This window comes from Anomaloglossus baeobatrachus, chromosome 2 (assembly GCF_048569485.1).
Source record: "Anomaloglossus baeobatrachus isolate aAnoBae1 chromosome 2, aAnoBae1.hap1, whole genome shotgun sequence".
Classification (NCBI taxonomy): domain Eukaryota; kingdom Metazoa; phylum Chordata; class Amphibia; order Anura; family Aromobatidae; genus Anomaloglossus; species Anomaloglossus baeobatrachus.
The window spans coordinates 342,638,223-342,653,872 of NC_134354.1; the positions used below are offsets into that span (position 1 = coordinate 342,638,223).

General features: G+C 46.2%; 1 non-coding gene across 1 annotated transcript; it reads left to right on the plus strand.

Annotated features, from left to right (window-relative positions):
* The first annotated feature begins 92 nt into the window (after positions 1 to 92).
* TRNAV-AAC (transfer RNA valine (anticodon AAC)) lies at positions 93 to 165 on the plus strand. Its single transcript has one exon. It is a non-coding gene; the product is annotated as a tRNA-Val (tRNA).
* Positions 166 to 15,650: the final 15,485 nt, after the last annotated feature.

A 15,650-nucleotide genomic window follows, 5' to 3' on the forward strand; every position in this document is an offset into this window, starting at 1 on the left:
TTTCATTACCAAAAATACTTTCCTTCAGCAATAAAAAGGCCCCGTCAGTCACAATTCTGCTCTGCTAGCCAATACACAGTAACTTTTCATCAGGTTTCATAGTGTAGTGGTCATCACGTCTGCTTAACACGCAGAAGGTCCTGGGTTCAATCCCCAGTGAAACCAATCTCTTCTTGGTGTTGAAATAATTCCCTATCCAACTACAATATATGAATTTCTTGGCTTTGTTGCCGAATAACAGGATGTTTTGTCTTCCATCACCAACAGAACTTTGAATTTTTTTTTTTTTTCCTGGCGGTCAAAACTCGTCTCCAATTGCCATTGCTTTGCAGGTTTTCACAGGTTTCATAGTGTAGTGGTTATCACGTCTGCTTAACACGCAGAAGGTCCTGGGTTCGATCCCCAGTGAAAACAGTCTCTTCTTGGTGTTGAAATAATACCCTATCCAACTGCAATACATGAAGTTCTTGGCTTTGTTGCCGAATGACGGGATGTTTTAGCTTCCATAACCAATGGAGCTACGAACTTTTTTTTTTCCTGGCAGTCAAATTTCGTCTCTAATTGCCATTACTTTGCAGGAATCACAGTTTTTAAAGTGTGGTGGTCATCAAGTCTGCTTCATATGCAGAACGTTCTGGGTTCAATACCCAGTGAAACCAATCTGTTTTCGGTGTTGAAGTAATTTCCTATCAACCTGTAAAGTATGAAATTCTTGGTTTCGTTGCCAAATGACAATACATTTTGGCTTCTATCAGAAGGAGAACTACGATTTTGGGTTTCTTTTTTATTGAACATTTTAGCAAAAAACATAATCCCATATTATAACAATCCTGTTTGTTTCAAAATTTATAGTTCCCATAAATACAAAAGCAAACGATTAAACTGTGTAGAAAAAAGTAACACATTCAATGTAAACTTCAATTTAAGCAATATCCCTTTGTAGGAATAAAACTGGTAAAATATGTAATAAAAATTGTAAATGTTTCATTACCAAAAATACTTTCCTTCAGCAATAAAAAGGCCCCGTCAGTCACAATTCTGCTCTGCTAGCCAATACACAGTAACTTTTCATTAAGATTCATAGTGAAGTGGTCATCACGTCTGCTTAACACGCAGAAGGTCCTGGGTTCAATCCCCAGTAAAACCAGTCTCTTCTTGGTGTTGAAATAATACCCTATCCAACTGCAATACATGAAGTTCTTGGCTTTGTTGCCGAATGACGGGATGTTTTAGCTTCCATAACCAACAGAACTACGAATTTTTTTTTTTTCCTGGCAGTCAAATTTCGTCTCTAATTGCCATTACTTTTCAGGAATCACAGGTTTTAAAGTGTGGTGGTCATCAAGTCTGCTTCATATGCAGAGCGTTCTGGGTTCAATACCCAGTGAAACCAATCTGTTTTCGGTGTTGAAGTAATTTCCTCTCAACCTGTAAAGTATGAAATTCTTGGTTTCGTTGCCAAATGACAATACATTTTGGCTTCTATCACAAGGAGAACTACGATTTTGCGTTTCTTTTTTATTGAACATTTTAGCAGAAAACATAATCCCATATTATAAAAATCCTGTTTGTTTCAAAATTTATAGTTCCCATAAATACAAAAGCAAACGATTAAACTGTGTAGAAAAAAGTAACACATTCAGTGTAAACTTCAATTTAAGCAATATCCCTTTGTAGGAATAAAACTGGTAAAATATGTAATAAAAATTGTAAATGTTTCATTACCAAAAACACTTTTCTTCAGCAATAAAAAGGCCCCATCAGTTACAATTCTGCTCTGCTTGCCAATACACAGTAACTTTCCAGAAGGTTTCATAGTGTAGTACAAGTAAAATATATCTTTGTACCGTGTTAGCCAGTCATTGTCATAGTGTAGTAGTCATCACATCTGCTTAACACTAGAGTTGAGCGCGGTTCGTGGTTCGTGGTTCTCCAGTTCGCGGCTCGAGTGATTTTGGGGCATGTTCTAGATCGAACTAGAACTCGAGCTTTTTGCAAAAGCTCGATAGTTCTAGAAACGTTCGAGAACGGTTCTAGCAGCCAAAAAACAGCTAAATCCTAGCTTGGTTTCTGCTGTAATAGTGTAAGTCACTCTGTGAATCAAACTATTATCACATTTCAGTGTATAGTGTGCGTGAACAGCGCCTTCAGATCACTGCTGTTTCTATAATGGCGATCGCCATTTTTTTTTTTTTTTTTCTTGTCTTCCTTCCCTAAGCGCGCGCGTCTTGTGGGGCGGGCCAGCATGTCAGCCAATCACAGACACACACACACCTAAGTGGACTTTGAGCCAGAGAAGCAACGGCATGTGTGATAGGATCTGCATGTCACATGTCCCTGCATTATAAAACCGGACATTTTCTTCACGAACGCCATTATCTGCCTTCTGCGTCTTTGGTGTCAGACATCAGTGTCGCAGCTCCGTCCTCCTGAGTCCTATAGCCGATACAGCTGTATGCGCTGCATACACAGCGTTAGACAGCTTAGGGAGAGCACATTCTAGCAGTCCTTTTAAGGGCTCAAAGCGGCAGGGTCAGAGAGCCATAAGTGACAGGTCCTGCAAACAGCAACAGCGTCTGTGTAGCCCAGGTCAGGGATTTCCTCCCTGCATTTCACCATTAGGAGGGAATAGAAAGGCAGGCTTCCATTCCTCTACCCAGAGCACCACAATCCTGCCACTGTACCCTCTTGTCCTCTGCACACTCCAACTCATTCTAAGTAAGCCATTATACTAGCAAACACTCAGTGTACCTAGTGGCATCCTAAACGTGGCTATTGGACTTTGCTATAGTCCCACTAGTGCAAAGACATTAGCAGAGCACATCTGCCTGCATTGCACACTCCAAGTTTTTTAAACTAAGCAATTTTACTAGCAAACACTCAGTGTACCTAGTGGCATCCTATACGTGGCTATTGGACTTTGCTATAGTCCCACTAGTGCAAAGACATTTGCAGAGCACGTCTGCCTGCATTGCACACTACAACTTTTTTAAACTAAGCAATTTTACTAGCAAACACTCAGTGTACCTAGTGGCATCCTATACGTGGCTATTGGACTTTGCTATAGTCCCACTAGTGCAAAGACATTTGCAGAGCACGTCTGCCTGCATTGCACACTACAACTTTTTTAAACTAAGCAATTTTACTAGCAAACACTCAGTGTACCTAGTGGCATCCTATACGTGGCTATTGGACTTTGCTATAGTCCCACTAGTGCAAAGACATTTGCAGAGCACGTCTGCCTGCATTGCACACTACAACTTTTTTAAACTAAGCAATTTTACTAGCAAACACTCAGTGTACCTAGTGGCATCCTATACGTGGCTATTGGACTTTGCTATAGTCCCACTAGTGCAAAGACATTTGCAGAGCACGTCTGCCTGCATTGCACACTACAACTTTTTTAAACTAAGCAATTTTACTAGCAAACACTCAGTGTACCTAGTGGCATCCTATACGTGGCTATTGGACTTTGCTATAGTCCCACTAGTGCCAAGACATTTGCAGAGCGCATCTGCCTGTGTTGCACACTCCAACTAATTATAACGAAGCCATTATACTAGCAAACACTCAGTGTACCTAGTGGCATCCTATACGTGGCTATTGGACTTTGCTATAGTCCCACTAGTGCAAAGACATTAGCAGAGCACATCTGCCTGCATTGCACACTCCAAGTTTTTTAAACTAAGCAATTTTACTAGCAAACACTCAGTGTACCTAGTGGCATCCTATACGTGGCTATTGGACTTTGCTATAGTCCCACTAGTGCAAAGACATTTGCAGAGCACGTCTGCCTGCATTGCACACTACAACTTTTTTAAACTAAGCAATTTTACTAGCAAACACTCAGTGTACCTAGTGGCATCCTATACGTGGCTATTGGACTTTGCTATAGTCCCACTAGTGCAAAGACATTTGCAGAGCACGTCTGCCTGCATTGCACACTACAACTTTTTTAAACTAATCAATTTTACTAGCAAACACTCAGTGTACCTAGTTGTATCCTAAACGTGGCTATTGTACTTTTGTCAATTCACAGTATTGGAACGTTATTTGCAGGACGTCTGCCTGCATTGCACACTCAAACTTTTTTAAACTCAGCCATTATACTAGCAAACACTCACTGTACCTAGTTGTATCCTAAACGTGGCTATTGTACTTTTGTCAATTCACAGTATTGGAACGTTATTAGCAGCACGTCTGCCTGCATTGCACACTCAAACTTTTTTAAACTCAGCCATTATACTAGCAAACACTCACTGTACCTAGTTGTATCCTAAACGTGGCTATTGTACTTTTGTCAATTCACAGTATTGGAACGTTATTTGCAGGACATCTGCCTGCCTTGCACACTCAAACTTTTTTAAACTCAGCCATTATACTAGCAAACACTCACTGTACCTAGTTGTATCCTAAACGTGGCTATTGTACTTTTGTCAATTCACAGTATTGGAACGTTATTTGCAGCACGTCTGCCTGCATTGCACACTCAAACTTTTTTAAACTCAGCCATTATACTAGCAAACACTCACTGTACCTAGTTGTATCCTAAACGTGGCTATTGTACTTTTGTCAATTCACAGTATTGGAACGTTATTTGCAGCACGTCTGCCTGCATTGCACACTCAAACTTTTTTAAACTCAGCCATTATACTAGCAAACACTCACTGTACCTAGTTGTATCGTAAACGTGGCTATTGTACTTTTGTCAATTCACAGTATTGGAACGTTATTTGCAGGACATCTGCCTGCCTTGCACACTCAAACTTTTTTAAACTCAGCCATTATACTAGCAAACACTCACTGTACCTAGTTGTATCCTAAACGTGGCTATTGTACTTTTGTCAATTCACAGTATTGGAACGTTATTTGCAGGACGTCTGCCTGCATTGCACACTCAAACTTTTTTAAACTCAGCCATTATACTAGCAAACACTCACTGTACCTAGTTGTATCCTAAACGTGGCTATTGTACTTTTGTCAATTCACAGTATTGGAACGTTATTTGCAGCACGTCTGCCTGCATTGCACACTCAAACTTTTTTAAACTCAGCCATTATACTAGCAAACACTCACTGTACCTAGTTGTATCCTAAACGTGGCTATTGTACTTTTGTCAATTCACAGTATTGGAACGTTATTTGCAGCACGTCTGCCTGCATTGCACACTCAAACTTTTTTAAACTCAGCCATTATACTAGCAAACACTCACTGTACCTAGTTGTATCGTAAACGTGGCTATTGTACTTTTGTCAATTCACAGTATTGGAACGTTATTTGCAGGACATCTGCCTGCCTTGCACACTCAAACTTTTTTAAACTCAGCCATTATACTAGCAAACACTCACTGTACCTAGTTGTATCCTAAACGTGGCTATTGTACTTTTGTCAATTCACAGTATTGGAACGTTATTTGCAGGACGTCTGCCTGCATTGCACACTCAAACTTTTTTAAACTCAGCCATTATACTAGCAAACACTCACTGTACCTAGTTGTATCCTAAACGTGGCTATTGTACTTTTGTCAATTCACAGTATTGGAACGTTATTTGCAGCACGTCTGCCTGCATTGCACACTCAAACTTTTTTAAACTCAGCCATTATACTAGCAAACACTCACTGTACCTAGTTGTATCCTAAACGTGGCTATTGTACTTTTGTCAATTCACAGTATTGGAACGTTATTTGCAGGACGTCTGCCTGCATTGCACACTCAAACTTTTTTAAACTCAGCCATTATACTAGCAAACACTCACTGTACCTAGTTGTATCCTAAACGTGGCTATTGTACTTTTGTCAATTCACAGTATTGGAACGTTATTTGCAGCACGTCTGCCTGCATTGCACACTCAAACTTTTTTAAACTCAGCCATTATACTAGCAAACACTCACTGTACCTAGTTGTATCCTAAACGTGGCTATTGTACTTTTGTCAATTCACAGTATTGGAACGTTATTTGCAGCACGTCTGCCTGCATTGCACACTCAAACTTTTTTAAACTCAGCCATTATACTAGCAAACACTCACTGTACCTAGTTGTATCCTAAACGTGGCTATTGTACTTTTGTCAATTCACAGTATTGGAACGTTATTTGCAGGACATCTGCCTGCATTGCACACTCAAACTTTTTTAAACTCAGCCATTATACTAGCAAACACTCACTGTACCTAGTTGTATCCTAAACGTGGCTATTGTACTTTTGTCAATTCACACTACTGCAAATCTATGTGCAGCACCTCTGCATGACAACCTTGTGCTCTGTTTTTAATAAGCTATAATGATAGCACAAAATACTGCCATTTTGTGGCATCATAGAACTGGCTGTTGTATTCCATTAGTGCCCCACTGGTGACAAGCTATTTCTAGCACCTCTACATCACACCCTCATGCACATTTTGCTACGCTAATGTTATAGCAAACTCATGGAATTCATTGCTGCATTTCATAATTCGGAGGGATAGAAAGTCAGGCTTCCTTTAGCTTTTCCTTCTGTTCATAGACAGCATCTCCAAGACAAATTTCCCCTCCACGTCTAAGTGTGGAGAGGCAGCTAGTGCGCATGCGTGTGCCGATGTACCCCAGCTGCAGCATAATTACAGTGTTTCGCCTAGTGAGTATGCTCAGCCTGACTGTGCCATTCCTGACGCTAAGTTTTCATTTCGGGATACAGCGCATGCTCCCACACTAAGTGTGAAAAGCCTCTTTGCACAGGTGCTTGCATTCCGTGCCGGGTATAAGTCCTGTTTTGGGCATAGACACCATGCTAAAGCTGATAGTCTTTTTTCAGAGACTGTATTTCATGCTACTGAGCATGCTCAGGCACTTCCTGCATCAGAGACTAGGTCCGGTAATGAACTCTTTGGCCCTGGCCCTGATGTGGGGGTCCCATATAGACCACAGGGCATCAGGTGTCCTCCCAAATGGCTTGCAGAGGCCCACACCTATGACTTGTCACCGCATTATTGATGCTCAGACGATGACTGGTGAGGTGTTTGGGTCATGGCAGCCATGAGGTCATCATTGAAGTTGCGTTTCCAAATAGGACGCTAGTTATGCCACTCATGACGTGTCACTCTACTTTTGTCTCCAGGAGGTGCATTGTGGTTCACTCTGGTTTGGGGCGGACCCAGGTTATAAAAGGGGCTGGAGCCAACAAGGAGGTGCGCAGTCTTCTATTATGCTCCGAAAGAGCACACCTCCATGTGTTGAACCCATTGCGGCTTTAGGCCAGAGGTAGGCAGGGATCGGGTGGTGGATGCAGGCCACCACCACAGTTGGTAACGCAGAACGGTTAAGACCAGCTCCTGTCCTAACAGTCCTGCTTGTGCAGCCCAGTGGCATTAACAGGCCTGCTGCTGCTGATGCGCCTGCTGTCCACAGGTGTGGCCCCTACGCACACGGTCAGCGTACTCAATGGCCCCTGTGTTGTTAACAGGGAGTTCCTGGGCTGGGTGGGCATGTGGACCCTGTGACGCTAACAGGGCTCACAGTCTCCAGATCCGAATGGCGTCTAACTTGGTTCAGGCTACTATTAGTTTCATAGCCACACAGCTCTGTATCCTCCACCAAACCTTCAAGTTGCCAACCTCTCCTTTTCCAACTGGGAGCACGGTGGACACTGACTGCTGATGGGGATATATACCTTTCTCTTTCTTTTCTTATTAATTTTCGTTATATAGCGGTCACAGATTATATACCACTTTATCCAAATCTGCCAGTCCCACTGTAACAGATGTTGTTTCTTCAGCAAATGTTACAGTTGCTTAACCACCAAATCCACGGACCAAAACTTTTTTCCCCTTTCCAACACACCTGTTCCCCTTTCCAACAGCATCTGTCCTTTTTCAACTCATTTTGGGATATGACCAAAAGTGCAACTGTGCAGGGACACCGTACTCAACGCCATCTCAGCACAGCAGCCATCCCTCGGTCCCTCCGATGTGGACAAGTAAAAGACCATTTCCTCCTATCCATGACAAAGCGTTGAGATTCACTCTGTGCAGCACTGGTGTTTAGTGGACAAGTAGATCTAAGATTGCGTACCACATTCTGCAGATACTCCTGTATACGTGCGTCTATTTCTATGGCAGGAATTAGTTCGCCAAATTTTGTCTTGTACCGGGGATCTAACAGTGTGGCAACCCAGTATTCAGGATTAGTTCAAATTCATACAATCCGAGGGTCATGTAGGTAGTGCAGCAAGAAGGCGCTCATGTGTCTTGTGCATCCAGGAGGACCAAGTCCTTGGTGTGTTGGTGGCAGAGAGGTGAGAATCGTGCATCCTTCCTCTGCCCTCTCCCCCCAACCTCGCACAACCGAAATGTGAGCAAGCTCTCACTCATCTGCTGAGTCTTCCATGCCCATCGCCAGTTCGTCCTCCATTTCTTCATGGGCTCCTGCACTTTCATCAACACTTTTTGCTGATACTATGCGCCCTTGTTAATCCCTCTCCCTCACCATGACTGCCGCATAGGTGCCGCTGACCATCTGGACCTCGTAGATCTTGTTATCCCTTCCGCATATGACTCCTCCTGTACTTCCTCCCCTTCCTCTTGTCCCAACACCTGACTCCGAATAATAATTACAGTGTGCTCCATCATGTAGATGACCAGAATTGTCACGCTGAGAATGACATTGCCAGTGCTAAACATCTTCGTCGACATTTCAAAACTGTGTAGCAGGGTGCATAGGTCCTTGATCTGACACCACTCCAGCAGCGTGATCTGCACCACCTCTGGATCAAGTTATCCCAGGCTATATGTCTTACCGTATTTCAGCAGGGCTCTGCGGTGCTGCCACACACGCTGCAACATGTGCAGATTCCAATTCCTGCGTGTCGAAACATCGCATTTACGGCGTTTAACTGCCAGACCCTAAGACTTCCGGAGTGATGAAAGTTGTTGAGCTGCTGTGTGCGCACGATGGAAGTGAGCACATAGCGAGCGTGCCCACTGCACAAGGCCATGTAGGCCGTGATGGTGTTTTAAAAATTGCTGGCGAATTCGGTTCAACACGTGAGCCCTAAAAGGCACGTGTGTCACATTGCCCTGAGGATGGCCCGCAGCCAGGTTTGCATCATTGCCGCACACGGCTGTTAAGTCACCAACGGAGTCCGCTCCGTCAATTTGTACTCCGGTCGCCAGGTGACAACGTGTTCCTTTCATGAATAGTGCTGATGATGGGAGAGTAGTCGATGCCAGCGGCGCAGGTGGACGCAGGTTATGCTCACCCACTGGGCTGCATTACCTTGACAGATGCAGAATCTCTGGCTGAATGTAGCTGGTGGGTATCTCACAGATGAAATACCATCATTCAGCTACAACCAATGGGAAGACACCACACCCTTTTTTATGCCCATCCTGTCTGCAGACCACTGCCAGACATAGCTATGAACCTCTGGTTAATTTTACCCCCAGTTCAGTTTTATGATTTTGTGTGCTTGTTACCTGACTACTTTTCCTGCTTGCTGTTTATGTACCTTGTTGGCCGATACGCATTTCACCTCTGCTTGTTTTCTGATTCTTTCCTGGCCGTCCCATTCTGTTCCTGTTCCTCAATTAATGTTTTGACCCTGCCTGACTACTATTCTCTGTAATAGCGGTGTGACTCACATTTCCCATACATTTCAAAGTAAAACTTTGACCGCCTGATGGCATTGAGCTCTGCTGCCAGCATAGTAAGGAGGTGTGTGGTAGTCCTTGTGCGCAGTTGCAAGGAAGGGTGGCCTGACCACACAGGGTTTGCGCCAAGGTAGAGGACCCACACGAGGTTGAAGAGGCAGAAGCAGTGTATTAACTTCTACATACAGAACAAGGATTGAAACAACTCGTGGGGACGGCAAGACTTGTACAGCAGACCCTTCTCCATCTCTCACCATAGTTTGCCAGTGCCCAGTCAGTGACATGTAATGACCCTGTCTATGCTTACTGGTCCAAGTATCTGTGTTGAAATGCACCCTGTCGCACACAGATTTTCTCAAGGAAGTGGTGATGTTGTGTGCGACATGCTGGTGTAGCGCGGGCATGCTTTTCTTGGAGAAGCAGTGGTGATTGGGCATCTGGTACTGGGGCACAGCGACAGACATAAGGTCTGTAAAATCCTGTGTGTCCACTACGCGTAAAGGCAGCATTTCGGTAGCCAACAGCTTACAGAGGGATAGAGTCAACCACTTAGCTTTGTCATGGGTCGCAGTAAGTGGCCTTTTATTTGACCACATCTGAGGGACAGAGATCTGGCTGCTGTCTGTAGACGGTGTTGAGTAGGGTGTCCCTGGAAAAATGCAGGTTTGTGAGAAAAGTGCAGGCGGAGACATGATGTTGCCTTCATCTTGCCTTCAGATCTGTTCATCTTGTATCATTTTTAAAAAACACAGCAAGCAAGGGTTACTCCAAGCGGAGTCTACCTTTTTTCCCCAAATTGGGCACACAGACACCCCATCAGTGGCAGGACTTGTGCCCTAGTTGCAAACAGGATGTTTTGATTTGCATCAAGCACATTCCAAATCCACAAGCATTTACTCTCCCCAGGATGACACAGGGGTAGTAAATTCCTTCTGGATCCATGACTTGTTCATTTTGATGAACGTCAGTCTGTCCACATTGTCACTGGACAGACGCGTGCGCTTATCTGTCAGCACACACCCAGCAGCACTGAAGACACGTTCAGAGACAACGCTGGCAGCTGGACACGACAAAATCTTCAAGGCGTAACTGGAGAGCTCTTGACATTTTTCTAGATTTGAAGCACAAAAGGAGCAAGGCTCCATTTGCAAAGTCATTGCATCGATGTTCATTTGGAGATACTCCTGTATCATCCTCTCCATCCGTTGACTATGTGACACACTTGATGTCTCTGGTGGCCTTGCAAAGGAGGGTCTAAAAAAATTATGAAAAGATTCCATAAAATTGCTGTTACCAGCACCAGATACGGTCCTACTGGTACGGGTAGACTGTTGAAGATGACGAGGCCGTCCCATGTTTGTCAAGTTACAACTGGGAGAATCACTCCCTTCACCTGCACGGTTGTTTGGTGGAAAAGCCGAGCTAAGATCGAGTAACAGCTTCTGCTGATACTCCTGCATACGTGCGTCCCTTTCTATGGGTGGAATTATGTCACAAAATTTGGACTTGTCCCGGGGATCTAATAGTGTGCCAAGCCAGTAGTCATCATCACTTCTAATTTTGACAATACGAGGGTCATGTTGGATGTAGTGCAACAAGAAGGCACTCATGTGTCTTGCGCAGCCATGCGGACCAAGTCCACGCTGTGTTTGTGGCATAGAGGTGCTAACCGTTCTTTCTTCCTCTGTCATCTCCCCCCAACCTCTTTCAACTTAAATTTGACCAAGGTCCCCCTCATCAGCTGAGTCTTCCATGTCCATGGACAGTTCGTCCTCCATATCTTCATGTCCTCCTGCACCTTCCTCAACATCTCGCCTGCTACCATGCGCCCTTGTTGATCCCTGTCCCCCATGGTCCCATGCCTGCCGCGTTGGTGATGATGAACGTCTGGACCTTGGTGATGTTGTTGTGTCTTGCGCATATGAATCCTCCTGTAGTTCCTCCCCTTCCTGTTGTCCCACCCCCTGACTCCGAATAGTGTTTAGCGTGTGCTCCAGCATGTAAATGACTGTAATCGTCATGCTGATAATGGCATTGTCAGCGCTAAACATATTCGTCGCCATGTCGAAACTGTGCAGAAGGGTGCATAGGTCCGTGATCTGAGATCACTCCATCAGGGTGATCTGCCCCACCTCTGCATCTCGTTGGCCCAGGCTATACGTCATGACGTATTGCACCAGGGCTCTGCGGTGCTGCCACAGTCGCTGTAACATGTGGAGAGTTGAATTCCAGCGTGTCGCCACATCGCATTTCAGGCGATGAACCGGCAGGCCGAAAGACTTCTGGAGCGATGCAAGTCGCTCAGCTGCGGCGCTTGAACGGCGGAAGTGAGCACTGCAGACAGTTTCCGTGCCCTGGTCAGAAGGCCATCTAGGCCGGGATAGTGTGTTAAAAATTGCTGGACAACAAGGTTCAACACGTGAGCCATACAAGGCACGTGTGTCACCTTGCCCAGGCGAAGGGCCGCACCCAGGTTTGCAGCATTGTCGCACACGGCCTTACCAGGCTGCAGGTTGAGTGGAGACAACCATTTATTAAACTCGGACCGCAGAGCTGACCACAACTCCTCAGCTGTGTGACTCTTATTCCCAAGACATGTCAAGCTAAAGACCGCCTGATGCCGTTGCGCTCTGCTGCCAGCATAGTAATGAGGGGTGCGTGATTCCTTCTGCACAGTGAGAACGCTGGTGGCCTGACCAGGCAGGCTTGGGGCGGAGGTGGAGGACCCAGATGAGGTGGAGGATGCAGAAGCAGTGGCGGAACTTGGACAGACAGAGGATTGACACACAAGTCGTGGGGACGGCAAGACTTGTGCAGCAGACCCTTCACCATCTATCACCATAGTTACCCAGTGCCCAGTCAGCGACATGTAACGTCCCTGTCCATGCTTACTGGTCCAAGTATCGGTGCTGAAATTCACCCGTTCACACACAGAGTTTCTCAAGGAAGCGGTGATATTGTGTGCGACATGCTGGTGTAGCGCGGGCACACCTTTCTTAGCGAAGTAGTGGCGACTAGGCATCTGGTACTGGGGCACAGCGACAGATATAAGGTCTCTAAAATCCTGTGTGTCCACTAGGCGGAAAGGCAGCATTTCTGTAGCCAACAGCTTACAGAGGGATAGAGTCAACCTCTTCGCTTTGTCATGGGTCGAAGGAAGTGGCCTTTTATTTGACCACATCTGAGGGACAGAGATCTGGCTGCTGTGTGTAGACGGTGTTGAGTAGGGTGTCCCTGGAAAAATGCAGCTTTGGGAGGAAAGTGCAGGCGGAGACATGATGTTGCCTTCATCCAAAGTTGGTGCTATCGATGTCTGAGAGAGCTGTACACACTCACTTGTTTCCCCTTCCAAACCAACTGACGACCTACCAAGCAAACTGCCTGTTGCGGTTACAGTGGTGGAAGTTGTGGGTGGAAAAACAGGTGTGACAGCTGTCCCCACAGTCCTAGAAGATGACGAGCGCGCGGATGCCCTGGAAGGGGCAGGCGGTGGATGGTTGGCTCCACTAGGCTGCATTGCAGCACGGTGAGCTTCCCACCAGGCCATATGATATTTATTCATGTGACGATTCATGGAAGAAGTTGTCAAACTGCTGAGGTTTTGACCTCTACTAAGATAACCATGGCAAATGTTACAGATCACATAATTTGGCCGATCTTTTTTTATGTCAAAAAAGGACCAGGCTAGGCAAGGCTTAGAGGCCATGCGACCTGTTGATCCACCCCGAATAATGCTCAGAGGCAGAGTGGTGGCTGAGGATGCAGTTGTAGACGTGCTACCAGTGCTCCGACTGTGTCCAGGAAGGCGCCAGGTTACTTCGACGTCGGTTGCATCCTCCTCCACCGCCTCTATTGACCTCCTCGAGTGTCTGACTGTGGGTTGACAGTAGGTGGGATCTAGAACTTCATCATCAATTGTTGTGTTTGCACTCCCCTCCCCCTCAGACCGAGTTTCTCTTGCCCTGACCGAATATTTAAGTTGTCATCCCAATCGGGTATCTGCGTCTCATCTTCATCAGTATGTTCCTCATTGCCTATAACCACAGTTGTTGGAAAGGCAGCATTTTGGTAGCCAACAGTTTGCATTTTATGAAAGTCAACCTCCAAGCCATGTCATGCCCTTCTAAAAGCATGTATAACACAGCGAGGGGACTCCAACCACAGTCTCCCTCGTTGCCACTCACTGGGCCACACACACCCCACTTGACTGGCATCGGTTGAGCCCCCTTTTGAAAAAGAAAAAGATGCTTTGCATGAAGCACTCTCAAAAATACGCGTGCCTTTCCCGTCCCCTGGCTGACCCCGGGGAAGAAAAGTCCTCTGAGAGCCATGACTTGTTCATCTTGGTTCTTTTAGAAACACAGCGAGGGGACTCCAACCACAGTCTCCCTCGTTGCCACTCACTGGGCCACACACACCCCACTTGACTGGCATCGGTTGAGCCCCCTTTTGAAAAAGAAAAAGATGCTTTGCATGAAGCACTCTCAAAAATACGCGTGCCTTTCCCGTCCCCTGGCTGACCCCGGGGAAGAAAAGTCCTCTGAGAGCCATGACTTGTTCATCTTGGTTCTTTTAGAAACACAGCGAGGGGACTCCAACCACAGTCTCCCTCGTTGCCACTCACTGGGCCACACACACCCCACTTGACTGGCATCGGTTGAGCCCCCTTTTGAAAAAGAAAAAGATGCTTTGCATGAAGCACTCTCAAAAATACGCATGCCTTTCCCATCCCCTGGCTGACCCCGGGGAAGAAAAGTCCTCTGAGAGCCATGACTTGTTCATCTTGGTTCTTTTAGAAACACAGCGAGGGGACTCCAACCACAGTCTCCCTCGTTGCCACTCACTGGGCCACACACACCCCACTTGACTGGCATCGGTTGAGCCCCCTTTTGAAAAAGAAAAAGATGCTTTGCATGAAGCACTCTCAAAAATACGCGTGCCTTTCCCGTCCCCTGGCTGACCCCGGGGAAGAAAAGTCCTCTGAGAGCCATGACTTGTTCATCTTGGTTCTTTTAGAAACACAGCGAGGGGACTCCAACCACAGTCTCCCTCGTTGCCACTCACTGGGCCACACACACCCCACTTGACTGGCATCGGTTGAGCCCCCTTTTGAAAAAGAAAAAGATGCTTTGCATGAAGCACTCTCAAAAATACGCGTGCCTTTCCCGTCCCCTGGCTGACCCCGGGGAAGAAAAGTCCTCTGAGAGCTATGACTTGTTCATCTTGGTTCTTTTAGAAACACAGCGAGGGGACTCCAACCACAGTCTCCCTCGTTGCCACTCACTGTGCCACACACACCCCACTTGACTGGCATCGGTTGAGCCCCCTTTTGAAAAAGAAAAAGATGCTTTGCATGAAGCACTCTCAAAAATACGCGTGCCTTTCCCGTCCCCTGGCTGACCCCGGGGAAGAAAAGTCCTCTGAGAGCCATGACCTGTTCATCTTGGTTCTTTTAGAAACACAGCGAGGGGACTCCAACCACAGTCTCCCTCGTTGCCACTCACTGGGCCACACACACCCCACTTGACTGGCATCGGTTGAGCCCCCTTTTGAAAAAGAAAAAGATGCTTTGCATGAAGCACTCTCAAAAATACGCGTGCCTTTCCCGTCCCCTGGCTGACCCCGGGGAAGAAAAGTCCTCTGAGAGCCATGACTTGTTCATCTTGGTTCTTTTAGAAACACAGCGAGGGGACTCCAACCATAGTCTACCTCGTTGCCACTCACTGGGCCACACACACCCCACTTGACTGGCATCGGTTGAGCCCCCTTTTGAAAAAGAAAAAGATGCTTTGCATGAAGCACTCTCAAAAATACGCGTGCCTTTCCCGTCCCCTGGCTGACCCCGGGGAAGAAAAGTCCTCTGAGAGCCATGACTTGTTCATCTTGGTTCTTTTAGAAACACAGCGAGGGGACTCCAACCACAGTCTCCCTCGTTGCCACTCACTGGGCCACACACACCCCACTTGACTGGCATCGGTTGAGCCCCCTTTTGAAAAAGAAAAAGATGCTTTGCATGAAGCACTCTCAA